The sequence below is a fragment of the Microcebus murinus genome, chromosome 12 (genome assembly GCF_040939455.1).
Source record: "Microcebus murinus isolate Inina chromosome 12, M.murinus_Inina_mat1.0, whole genome shotgun sequence".
NCBI lineage: Eukaryota > Metazoa > Chordata > Mammalia > Primates > Cheirogaleidae > Microcebus > Microcebus murinus.
The window spans coordinates 223,634-236,304 of record NC_134115.1 but is presented as its reverse complement, the minus strand read 5'-3'; the positions used below and the strand labels follow the sequence as shown (position 1 = coordinate 236,304).

General features: G+C 62.4%; 3 pseudogenes; all 3 read right to left on the bottom strand.

Moving 5' to 3' along the window:
- Window positions 1–999: 999 nt before the first annotated feature.
- Window positions 1,000–1,118, bottom strand: LOC142874573 (uncharacterized; annotated as a pseudogene).
- A 3,781-nt stretch (window positions 1,119–4,899) lies between these two features.
- On the bottom strand, window positions 4,900–5,018 carry LOC142874572 (uncharacterized; annotated as a pseudogene).
- A 3,782-nt stretch (window positions 5,019–8,800) lies between these two features.
- On the bottom strand, window positions 8,801–8,919 carry LOC142874570 (uncharacterized; annotated as a pseudogene).
- Between the last annotated feature and the right edge of the window lie 3,752 nt (window positions 8,920–12,671).

Sequence of the window (12,671 nt, the reverse complement as noted above, 5' to 3'; positions counted from 1 at the left end):
AGGCACCCGACCTTAACATTGGTACCCCCACAATACGCTGGAACAACATGAGAGGTATATGAATAAGAACACAGGGGGGGCCGGGCGCGGTGGCTCACGCCTGTAATCCTAGCTCTCTGGGAGGCCGAGGCGGGCGGATTGCTCCAGGTCAGGAGTTCGAAACCAGCCTGAGCAAGAGCGAGACCCCGTCTCTACTAAAAATAGAAAGAAATTAATTGGCCAACTAATATATATAGAAAAACACAGCCGGGCGTGGTGGTGCATGCCTGTAGTCCCAACTACTCGGGAGGCTGAGGCAGCAGGATTGCTTGAGCCCGGAGATTGAGGTTGCTGTGAGCTAGGCTGACGCCATGGCACTCACTCTAGCCTGGGCAGCAAAACGAGACTCTGTCTCAAAAAAAAAAAAAAAAAAAAAAAGAACGCAGGGGGGAGGGGGGCACGGGCGTCACATGTCACCTGAATACTTGTACTCCCATCATCTGCTTGAAGAGAGAGAGAAAAGAAAATGCAATCCTAGAGGTAAGAGACACTTTTTAAAAATAATGAATCCGAAGAGAAAAGTAAAAGGAGGCCTGTGGAGCAGGTCTGGGTGTGACTCCGGATCCCCCAACATCAGGTGCCACCACCAAAGATTCCTGCGTGTAGCCCATAGAACCCCAAAAGCAACGGGATGAGTTCTGGTCACATACTCCCTCAAAATGACATCCTGGCCTTCTTCTGGAACTCCCTCCCCTCTCAGACTCTCAAGGTTTCCTCCAGCGTGTCGGTTCCCACAGAGCAGACCTGTGGTCTGAGACCTGACAGTCCAGATGCCACGCATGCTGCCGCGTGGTGGCGGTGTCGCGGCTTGGGACAAGAGGAGGCCCCACGGTGCGGGCTGGGGCGCCAGGCACCGCGCGGGCGCTGAGGGTGGGGTTGACCCCCACCCCGGGCCGCCGCCGCGCTCCCAGAAAGGGGACAGAACAAGAGGCAAAAAAAAAAAAAAAAAAAAAAAGCAGCCGCCTGTGGCACCCGGTATTCCCAGGCGGTCTCCCATCCAAGTACTAACCGGGCCCGACCCTGCTTAGCTTCCCAGACCAGACGAGATCGGGGGCGTTCAGGGTGGTGTGGCCCTAGACGGCGGCGGAGGGCGCCCCTGCCCCGCTCAAGAAGCCGAGCCTCTCTGGGCTTCCCCGCCGCCGCCTCCCGCGCCGGGCCGGGCCGGTTGAGTTCGCCGGCCGGGTCCCGCGGGCTCCCAGGGACGGGGGGGATGGGCGGGGCGGGGCAGGGCGGGGCGGGGCGGGGGGCTGTCTCTCTATACACACACACACACACTCACACTCACTCACACTCACACAAGATGCGCCTCCACGGCTGGACTCGCCAAGGTGGAGCCCTCCCAGCCCCCCTCGTCTCCTCGCCCGGCCTCCTTCACCTACCCGCTGCCCACCCCCAGCGCGTCGCTGCCTGCCGCTGACTGCGCACGCGCGGGACGCTCGCCCTTTGACCCCAGCCAGGGGCCGCCCTCCCCCACAACCCCTTTCAGCTGCGCCCCCCCCCTCGCCCTGTGGGTGGGCTGCCGCCTATTCCCCCGGGCCAGGGCTGGGGCACAGCCAGTGTATGGGGCGTCTCTCTCTGGGGATGTGTCCCATGGGTGGGGTGGGGTGGCGTGGTTTGGGGGGCGCTGAAGAAATCAGTCCCCTCCATCTCCTACCTCTGGAAAACGCCCAAGCCCGTGGAGAACTGCCGGCACCGCTTCGTGGGGGCCGGGACCCTCCTCCGTGTCCTCCTGTGGCCCAGTCCAAGGGGCCTGGGCCTGGCCGGGGCTGCATTGGACCCCGACCACCCTGGCGTGTGGACTCGCTAAAAATCGGCCATTAGATATTGGATTCCAGCTTCCTGGAGGTCATTTCACTAATGAGTGCACCGGAAAGAGTTTCCTAATCCATCTGTGAGGGTGGCAACTGAAAGAGAATTTTAAAGCTGACAGAATAGGCGAGGGAAGGCATAGGAGATTTCCACACCCAGCAAGGAAGACTTTCCCGAAATGGAAGAAAGAAACGAGCAAACAGAGACACCGGTAGCCCGCCCGGAAAAGAGTCTGCCCCTGAGAGAAAGCACCCTGACCAGGTTCACCCGTGGGTGGGTGGCGAGCTGGCGGCGTTCAGAAGAGCGAGGCCCGCAGTCTGTGCGGAAGACACCTGCGCTCGGGTGTGTGTGGCGGCGCGATTCACAAGCAGCTCTAGACGTTAAACCAAGGAGAAGCCAGGGAGTTCCCAACGCCCCAGGTGTCCTCAGCCCACGACTGGCTGCTGTGGGAATGCGAAGCCCGGCTCCTTGTCTCAGAGCGGGGTTCCCAGGAGGATCAGGCTGAAGCTGGGACTCGGCCTCCAAGTGTCCCCTCGCATGGCCACCCCCTTCCCCTTCCTGCTCCTCTACTCCTGGTGCCCCTCCATCCAGGGGCCAGACCTTAAAGAGTCACCGCAAGAGAATCCTGGTCCCAAAGGAGCCTTCTGGGGGACCGGTGCTGAGAGAGGTTGTGGGCATGGCCCGCTGGGGCTCTGCCCGACCCAGGGCTGAGAGATGCCACCTCCCAGCTCTGGGTCCCTGCAGGAAGTGTTGGCAAGCACAGGGCCGGTCCTCCAAAGGCCCAGGTGCAGGGAGCCCAGGCCAAGCAGCCTGTGGAAGAAGCCACTTGCCGTGCCACCCCGGGAACAGGACTGCAGGCCCCGGCCCTTCCCACCACCTCCTCCTCCTCCTCCTCCACCTCCCCCCCCCGCCCCCCCCCACAGGGCACAGGGCTCAGAGACACCTCAGACTCTTGCTACCCAAAGTGCAAAGGGCATCAGTTGCTCCTCCAACCCCCCCGCCCAGCAGACCACGTTGTCCAGCCAGCCCCCGGGCCTCCCTGGGGTGCCCAGCACAAAAGTGCAGACACCCACCGGACCCTCAATCTCAGTTTTCGGATGTTTTTGCCACTCTAAGGACCCGCAGGCCAGCTGGGCCTTCGGGCAGGACAGAGAGCCCCGGAATCCGACGTGGAGAGCTGCGTGTACGTCCCCATCAGGAGGCGGTCCCCACCTCCGCGGCTCTCCCCTTGCGGGGAGTGGCAGCCCAGCCGGCAGCCGCAGGGCCTCAGGGAAGACACCAGGCTGGGCCCCCGCGGCACAGCGGGGGCACGTCCCCCGCACTCAGGCGACTTAGGGACGGCTGCTGGAGACTGCTGCGGCCACCCTGCTGCCGGGTTTCTGGTGGGCTTCCTGGAAGCAGCGTCCACACCAAGCCCTTGGAAGGCCCAGGCGACGGAGGAGCCGGTCAGGCAGGGGCCCAGGACGGTGAGAGGCCGGGCGGGCGGGAAGGAGCATGTCAGGCAGGGGCAGAGGACGGTGACAGGCCGGGCGGGGAGGAGCCGGTCAGGCGGGGGCCCAGGACAGTGACGGGCCTGGCCGGGGAGGAGTGCGTCAGGCAGGGGCAGAGGAGACGGGCTGGGTAAGGGTTAGGGTGACAGTTAGGGCACAATTCACAATCGCAAGGACGTGGAAGCGACCCGAGTGCCCATCCATCCAGGAGTGCATCAATAAAATGTGGCGCGTGGACACCACGGAGTGCCATTCGGCTGTGAGGAGCAGCGGTGAGAGGGCGCCTCTCGTGTTCTCCTGGCCAGAGCTGGAACCCGTTCCAGTAGGCCAGGTATCCCAAGAATGGACACACGAGCACCACGTGAGCGCGCTCACCAGCAAATTGGTACGAACGGATGGACGCCTAAGTGGACAGAGAGGAATCACCTTCATCGGGTGGGTGTCGGGCGGGTGGGGGGAGGGGAGGGGCATACACATCCATTAGGCATGGGGTGGGTGCGCACCGACTGGGGGATGGGCGCACTTGAAGCTCTGACCCGAGGGGGGAGGCTTGGAGAGGGCAAGGCACCCGACCTTAACATTGGTACCCCCACAATACGCTGGAACAACATGAGAGGTATATGAATAAGAACACAGGGGGGGCCGGGCGCGGTGGCTCACGCCTGTAATCCTAGCTCTCTGGGAGGCCGAGGCGGGCGGATTGCTCCAGGTCAGGAGTTCGAAACCAGCCTGAGCAAGAGCGAGACCCCGTCTCTACTAAAAATAGAAAGAAATTAATTGGCCAACTAATATATATAGAAAAACACAGCCGGGCGTGGTGGTGCATGCCTGTAGTCCCAACTACTCGGGAGGCTGAGGCAGCAGGATTGCTTGAGCCCGGAGATTGAGGTTGCTGTGAGCTAGGCTGACGCCATGGCACTCACTCTAGCCTGGGCAGCAAAACGAGACTCTGTCTCAAAAAAAAAAAAAAAAAAAAAAAGAACGCAGGGGGGAGGGGGGCACGGGCGTCACATGTCACCTGAATACTTGTACTCCCATCATCTGCTTGAAGAGAGAGAGAAAAGAAAATGCAATCCTAGAGGTAAGAGACACTTTTTAAAAATAATGAATCCGAAGAGAAAAGTAAAAGGAGGCCTGTGGAGCAGGTCTGGGTGTGACTCCGGATCCCCCAACATCAGGTGCCACCACCAAAGATTCCTGCGTGTAGCCCATAGAACCCCAAAAGCAACGGGATGAGTTCTGGTCACATACTCCCTCAAAATGACATCCTGGCCTTCTTCTGGAACTCCCTCCCCTCTCAGACTCTCAAGGTTTCCTCCAGCGTGTCGGTTCCCACAGAGCAGACCTGTGGTCTGAGACCTGACAGTCCAGATGCCACGCATGCTGCCGCGTGGCGGCGGTGTCGCGGCTTGGGACAAGAGGAGGCCCCACGGTGCGGGCTGGGGCGCCAGGCACCGCGCGGGCGCTGAGGGTGGGGGTGACCCCCACCCCGGGCCGCCGCCGCGCTCCCAGAAAGGGGACAGAACAAGAGGCAAAAAAAAAAAAAAAAAAAAAAAGCAGCCGCCTGTGGCACCCGGTATTCCCAGGCGGTCTCCCATCCAAGTACTAACCGGGCCCGACCCTGCTTAGCTTCCCAGACCAGACGAGATCGGGGGCGTTCAGGGTGGTGTGGCCCTAGACGGCGGCGGAGGGCGCCCCTGCCCCGCTCAAGAAGCCGAGCCTCTCTGGGCTTCCCCGCCGCCGCCTCCCGCGCCGGGCCGGGCCGGTTGAGTTCGCCGGCCGGGTCCCGCGGGCTCCCAGGGACGGGGGGGATGGGCGGGGCGGGGCAGGGCGGGGCGGGGCGGGGGGCTGTCTCTCTATACACACACACACACACTCACACTCACTCACACTCACACAAGATGCGCCTCCACGGCTGGACTCGCCAAGGTGGAGCCCTCCCAGCCCCCCTCGTCTCCTCGCCCGGCCTCCTTCACCTACCCGCTGCCCACCCCCAGCGCGTCGCTGCCTGCCGCTGACTGCGCACGCGCGGGACGCTCGCCCTTTGACCCCAGCCAGGGGCCGCCCTCCCCCACAACCCCTTTCAGCTGCGCCCCCCCCCCCGCGCCCTGTGGGTGGGCTGCCGCCTATTCCCCCGGGCCAGGGCTGGGGCACAGCCAGTGTATGGGGCGTCTCTCTCTGGGGATGTGTCCCATGGGTGGGGTGGGGTGGCGTGGTTTGGGGGGCGCTGAAGAAATCAGTCCCCTCCATCTCCTACCTCTGGAAAACGCCCAAGCCCGTGGAGAACTGCCGGCACCGCTTCGTGGGGGCCGGGACCCTCCTCCGTGTCCTCCTGTGGCCCAGTCCAAGGGGCCTGGGCCTGGCCGGGGCTGCATTGGACCCCGACCACCCTGGCGTGTGGACTCGCTAAAAATCGGCCATTAGATATTGGATTCCAGCTTCCTGGAGGTCATTTCACTAATGAGTGCACCGGAAAGAGTTTCCTAATCCATCTGTGAGGGTGGCAACTGAAAGAGAATTTTAAAGCTGACAGAATAGGCGAGGGAAGGCATAGGAGATTTCCACACCCAGCAAGGAAGACTTTCCCGAAATGGAAGAAAGAAACGAGCAAACAGAGACACCGGTAGCCCGCCCGGAAAAGAGTCTGCCCCTGAGAGAAAGCACCCTGACCAGGTTCACCCGTGGGTGGGTGGCGAGCTGGCGGCGTTCAGAAGAGCGAGGCCCGCAGTCTGTGCGGAAGACACCTGCGCTCGGGTGTGTGTGGCGGCGCGATTCACAAGCAGCTCTAGACGTTAAACCAAGGAGAAGCCAGGGAGTTCCCAACGCCCCAGGTGTCCTCAGCCCACGACTGGCTGCTGTGGGAATGCGAAGCCCGGCTCCTTGTCTCAGAGCGGGGTTCCCAGGAGGATCAGGCTGAAGCTGGGACTCGGCCTCAAAGTGTCCCCTCGCATGGCCACCCCCTTCCCCTTCCTGCTCCTCTACTCCTGGTGCCCCTCCATCCAGGGGCCAGACCTTAAAGAGTCACCGCAAGAGAATCCTGGTCCCAAAGGAGCCTTCTGGGGGACCGGTGCTGAGAGAGGTTGTGGGCATGGCCCGCTGGGGCTCTGCCCGACCCAGGGCTGAGAGATGCCACCTCCCAGCTCTGGGTCCCTGCAGGAAGTGTTGGCAAGCACAGGGCCGGTCCTCCAAAGGCCCAGGTGCAGGGAGCCCAGGCCAAGCAGCCTGTGGAAGAAGCCACTTGCCGTGCCACCCCGGGAACAGGACTGCAGGCCCCGGCCCTTCCCATCACCTCCTCCTCCTCCTCCTCCTCCTCCCCCCCCGGCCCCCCCCACAGGGCACAGGGCTCAGAGACACCTCAGACTCTTGCTACCCAAAGTGCAAAGGGCATCAGTTGCTCCTCCAACCCCCCCGCCCAGCAGACCACGTTGTCCAGCCAGCCCCCGGGCCTCCCTGGGGTGCCCAGCACAAAAGTGCAGACACCCACCGGACCCTCAATCTCAGTTTTCGGATGTTTTTGCCACTCTAAGGACCCGCAGGCCAGCTGGGCCTTCGGGCAGGACAGAGAGCCCCGGAATCCGACGTGGAGAGCTGCGTGTACGTCCCCATCAGGAGGCGGTCCCCACCTCCGCGGCTCTCCCCTTGCGGGGAGCGGCAGCCCAGCCGGCAGCCGCAGGGCCTCAGGGAAGACACCAGGCTGGGCCCCCGCGGCACAGCGGGGGCACGTCCCCCGCACTCAGGCGACTTAGGGACGGCTGCTGGAGACTGCTGCGGCCACCCTGCTGCCGGGTTTCTGGTGGGCTTCCTGGAAGCAGCGTCCACACCAAGCCCTTGGAAGGCCCAGGCGACGGAGGAGCCGGTCAGGCAGGGGCCCAGGACGGTGAGAGGCCGGGCGGGCGGGAAGGAGCATGTCAGGCAGGGGCAGAGGATGGTGACAGGCCGGGCGGGGAGGAGCCGGTCAGGCGGGGGCCCAGGACAGTGACGGGCCTGGCTGGGGAGGAGTGCGTCAGGCAGGGGCAGAGGAGACGGGCTGGGTAAGGGTTAGGGTGACAGTTAGGGCACAATTCACAATCGCAAGGACGTGGAAGCGACCCGAGTGCCCATCCATCCAGGAGTGCATCAATAAAATGTGGCGCGTGGACACCACGGAGTGCCATTCGGCTGTGAGGAGCAGCGGTGAGAGGGCGCCTCTCGTGTTCTCCTGGCCAGAGCTGGAACCCGTTCCAGTAGGCCAGGTATCCCAAGAATGGATACACGAGCACCACGTGAGCGCGCTCACCAGCAAATTGGTACGAACGGATGGACGCCTAAGTGGACAGAGAGGAATCACCTTCATCGGGTGGGTGTCGGGCGGGTGGGGGGAGGGGAGGGGCATACACATCCATTAGGCATGGGGTGGGTGCGCACCGACTGGGGGATGGGCGCACTTGAAGCTCTGACCCGAGGGGGGAGGCTTGGAGAGGGCAAGGCACCCGACCTTAACATTGGTACCCCCACAATACGCTGGAACAACATGAGAGGTATATGAATAAGAACACAGGGGGGGCCGGGCGCGGTGGCTCACGCCTGTAATCCTAGCTCTCTGGGAGGCCGAGGCGGGCGGATTGCTCCAGGTCAGGAGTTCGAAACCAGCCTGAGCAAGAGCGAGACCCCGTCTCTACTAAAAATAGAAAGAAATTAATTGGCCAACTAATATATATAGAAAAACACAGCCGGGCGTGGTGGTGCATGCCTGTAGTCCCAACTACTCGGGAGGCTGAGGCAGCAGGATTGCTTGAGCCCGGAGATTGAGGTTGCTGTGAGCTAGGCTGACGCCATGGCACTCACTCTAGCCTGGGCAGCAAAACGAGACTCTGTCTCAAAAAAAAAAAAAAAAAAAAAAAGAACGCAGGGGGGAGGGGGGCACGGGCGTCACATGTCACCTGAATACTTGTACTCCCATCATCTGCTTGAAGAGAGAGAGAAAAGAAAATGCAATCATAGAGGTAAGAGACACTTTTTAAAAATAATGAATCCGAAGAGAAAAGTAAAAGGAGGCCTGTGGAGCAGGTCTGGGTGTGACTCCGGATCCCCCAACATCAGGTGCCACCACCAAAGATTCCTGCGTGTAGCCCATAGAACCCCAAAAGCAACGGGATGAGTTCTGGTCACATACTCCCTCAAAATGACATCCTGGCCTTCTTCTGGAACTCCCTCCCCTCTCAGACTCTCAAGGTTTCCTCCAGCGTGTCGGTTCCCACAGAGCAGACCTGTGGTCTGAGACCTGACAGTCCAGATGCCACGCATGCTGCCGCGTGGCGGCGGTGTCGCGGCTTGGGAGAAGAGGAGGCCCCACGGTGCGGGCTGGGGCGCCAGGCACCGCGCGGGCGCTGAGGGTGGGGGTGACCCCCACCCCGGGCCGCCGCCGCGCTCCCAGAAAGGGGACAGAACAAGAGGCAAAAAAAAAAAAAAAAAAAAAAAGCAGCCGCCTGTGGCACCCGGTATTCCCAGGCGGTCTCCCATCCAAGTACTAACCGGGCCCGACCCTGCTTAGCTTCCCAGACCAGACGAGATCGGGGGCGTTCAGGGTGGTGTGGCCCTAGACGGCGGCGGAGGGCGCCCCTGCCCCGCTCAAGAAGCCGAGCCTCTCTGGGCTTCCCCGCCGCCGCCTCCCGCGCCGGGCCGGGCCGGTTGAGTTCGCCGGCCGGGTCCCGCGGGCTCCCAGGGACGGGGGGGATGGGCGGGGCGGGGCAGGGCGGGGCGGGGGGCTGTCTCTCTATACACACACACACACACTCACACTCACTCACACTCACACAAGATGCGCCTCCACGGCTGGACTCGCCAAGGTGGAGCCCTCCCAGCCCCCCTCGTCTCCTCGCCCGGCCTCCTTCACCTACCCGCTGCCCACCCCCAGCGCGTCGCTGCCTGCCGCTGACTGCGCACGCGCGGGACGCTCGCCCTTTGACCCCAGCCAGGGGCCGCCCTCCCCCACAACCCCTTTCAGCTGCGCCCCCCCCCTCGCCCTGTGGGTGGGCTGCCGCCTATTCCCCCGGGCCAGGGCTGGGGCACAGCCAGTGTATGGGGCGTCTCTCTCTGGGGATGTGTCCCATGGGTGGGGTGGGGTGGCGTGGTTTGGGGGGCGCTGAAGAAATCAGTCCCCTCCATCTCCTACCTCTGGAAAACGCCCAAGCCCGTGGAGAACTGCCGGCACCGCTTCGTGGGGGCCGGGACCCTCCTCCGTGTCCTCCTGTGGCCCAGTCCAAGGGGCCTGGGCCTGGCCGGGGCTGCATTGGACCCCGACCACCCTGGCGTGTGGACTCGCTAAAAATCGGCCATTAGATATTGGATTCCAGCTTCCTGGAGGTCATTTCACTAATGAGTGCACCGGAAAGAGTTTCCTAATCCATCTGTGAGGGTGGCAACTGAAAGAGAATTTTAAAGCTGACAGAATAGGCGAGGGAAGGCATAGGAGATTTCCACACCCAGCAAGGAAGACTTTCCCGAAATGGAAGAAAGAAACGAGCAAACAGAGACACCGGTAGCCCGCCCGGAAAAGAGTCTGCCCCTTAGAGAAAGCACCCTGACCAGGTTCACCCGTGGGTGGGTGGCGAGCTGGCGGCGTTCAGAAGAGCGAGGCCCGCAGTCTGTGCGGAAGACACCTGCGCTCGGGTGTGTGTGGCGGCGCGATTCACAAGCAGCTCTACACGTTAAACCAAGGAGAAGCCAGGGAGTTCCCAACGCCCCAGGTGTCCTCAGCCCACGACTGGCTGCTGTGGGAATGCGAAGCCCGGCTCCTTGTCTCAGAGCGGGGTTCCCAGGAGGATCAGGCTGAAGCTGGGACTCGGCCTCAAAGTGTCCCCTCGCATGGCCACCCCCTTCCCCTTCCTGCTCCTCTACTCCTGGTGCCCCTCCATCCAGGGGCCAGACCTTAAAGAGTCACCGCAAGAGAATCCTGGTCCCAAAGGAGCCTTCTGGGGGACCGGTGCTGAGAGAGGTTGTGGGCATGGCCCGCTGGGGCTCTGCCCTACCCAGGGCTGAGAGATGCCACCTCCCAGCTCTGGGTCCCTGCAGGAAGTGTTGGCAAGCACAGGGCCGGTCCTCCAAAGGCCCAGGTGCAGGGAGCCCAGGCCAAGCAGCCTGTGGAAGAAGCCACTTGCCGTGCCACCCCGGGAACAGGACTGCAGGCCCCGGCCCTTCCCACCACCTCCTCCTCCTCCTCCTCCTCCTCCCCCCCCGGCCCCCCCCACAGGGCACAGGGCTCAGAGACACCTCAGACTCTTGCTACCCAAAGTGCAAAGGGCATCAGTTGCTCCTCCAACCCCCCCGCCCAGCAGACCACGTTGTCCAGCCAGCCCCCGGGCCTCCCTGGGGTGCCCAGCACAAAAGTGCAGACACCCACCGGACCCTCAATCTCAGTTTTCGGATGTTTTTGCCACTCTAAGGACCCGCAGGCCAGCTGGGCCTTCGGGCAGGACAGAGAGCCCCGGAATCCGACGTGGAGAGCTGCGTGTACGTCCCCATTAGGAGGCGGTCCCCACCTCCTCGGCTCTCCCCTTGCGGGGAGCGGCAGCCTAGCCGGCAGCCGCAGGGCCTCAGGGAAGACACCAGGCTGGGCCCCCGCGGCACAGCGGGGGCACGTCCCCCGCACTCAGGCGACTTAGGGACGGCTGCTGGAGACTGCTGCGGCCACCCTGCTGCCGGGTTTCTGGTGGGCTTCCTGGAAGCAGCGTCCACACCAAGCCCTTGGAAGGCCCAGGCGACGGAGGAGCCGGTCAGGCAGGGGCCCAGGACGGTGAGAGGCCGGGCGGGCGGGAAGGAGCATGTCAGGCAGGGGCAGAGGACGGTGACAGGCCGGGCGGGGAGGAGCCGGTCAGGCGGGGGCCCAGGACAGTGACGGGCCTGGCCGGGGAGCAGTGCGTCAGGCAGGGGCAGAGAAGACGGGCTGGGTAAGGGTTAGGGTGACAGTTAGGGCACAATTCACAATCGCAAAGACGTGGAAGCGACCCGAGTGCCCATCCATCCAGGAGTGCATCAATAAAATGTGGCGCGTGGACACCACGGAGTGCCATTCGGCTGTGAGGAGCAGCGGTGAGAGAGCGCCTCTCGTGTTCTCCTGGCCAGAGCTGGAACCCGTTCCAGTAGGCCAGGTATCCCAAGAATGGACACACGAGCACCACGTGAGCGCGCTCACCAGCAAATTGGTACGAACGGATGGACGCCTAAGTGGACAGAGAGGAATCACCTTCATCGGGTGGGTGTCGGGCGGGTGGGGGGAGGGGAGGGGCATACACATCCATTAGGCATGGGGTGGGTGCGCACCGACTGGGGGATGGGCGCACTTGAAGCTCTGACCCGAGGGGGGAGGCTTGGAGAGGGCAAGGCACCCGACCTTAACATTGGTACCCCCACAATACGCTGGAACAACATGAGAGGTATATGAATAAGAACACAGGGGGGGCCGGGCGCGGTGGCTCACGCCTGTAATCCTAGCTCTCTGGGAGGCCGAGGCGGGCGGATTGCTCCAGGTCAGGAGTTCGAAACCAGCCTGAGCAAGAGCGAGACCCCGTCTCTACTAAAAATAGAAAGAAATTAATTGGCCAACTAATATATATAGAAAAACACAGCCGGGCGTGGTGGTGCATGCCTGTAGTCCCAACTACTCGGGAGGCTGAGGCAGCAGGATTGCTTGAGCCCGGAGATTGAGGTTGCTGTGAGCTAGGCTGACGCCATGGCACTCACTCTAGCCTGGGCAGCAAAACGAGACTCTGTCTCAAAAAAAAAAAAAAAAAAAAAAGAACGCAGGGGGGAGGGGGGCACGGGCGTCACATGTCACCTGAATACTTGTACTCCCATCATCTGCTTGAAGAGAGAGAGAAAAGAAAATGCAATCATAGAGGTAAGAGACACTTTTTAAAAATAATGAATCCGAAGAGAAAAGTAAAAGGAGGCCTGTGGAGCAGGTCTGGGTGTGACTCCGGATCCCCCAACATCAGGTGCCACCACCAAAGATTCCTGCGTGTAGCCCATAGAACCCCAAAAGCAACGGGACGAGTTCTGGTCACATACTCCCTCAAAATGACATCCTGGCCTTCTTCTGGAACTCCCTCCCCTCTCAGACTCTCAAGGTTTCCTCCAGCGTGTCGGTTCCCACAGAGCAGACCTGTGGTCTGAGACCTGACAGTCCAGATGCCACGCATGCTGCCGCGTGGCGGCGGTGTCGCGGCTTGGGACAAGAGGAGGCCCCACGGTGCGGGCTGGGGCGCCAGGCACCGCGGCGGGCGCTGAGGGTGGGGGTGACCCCCACCCCGGGCCGCCGCCGCGCTCCCAGAAAGGGGACAGAACAAGAGGCAAAAA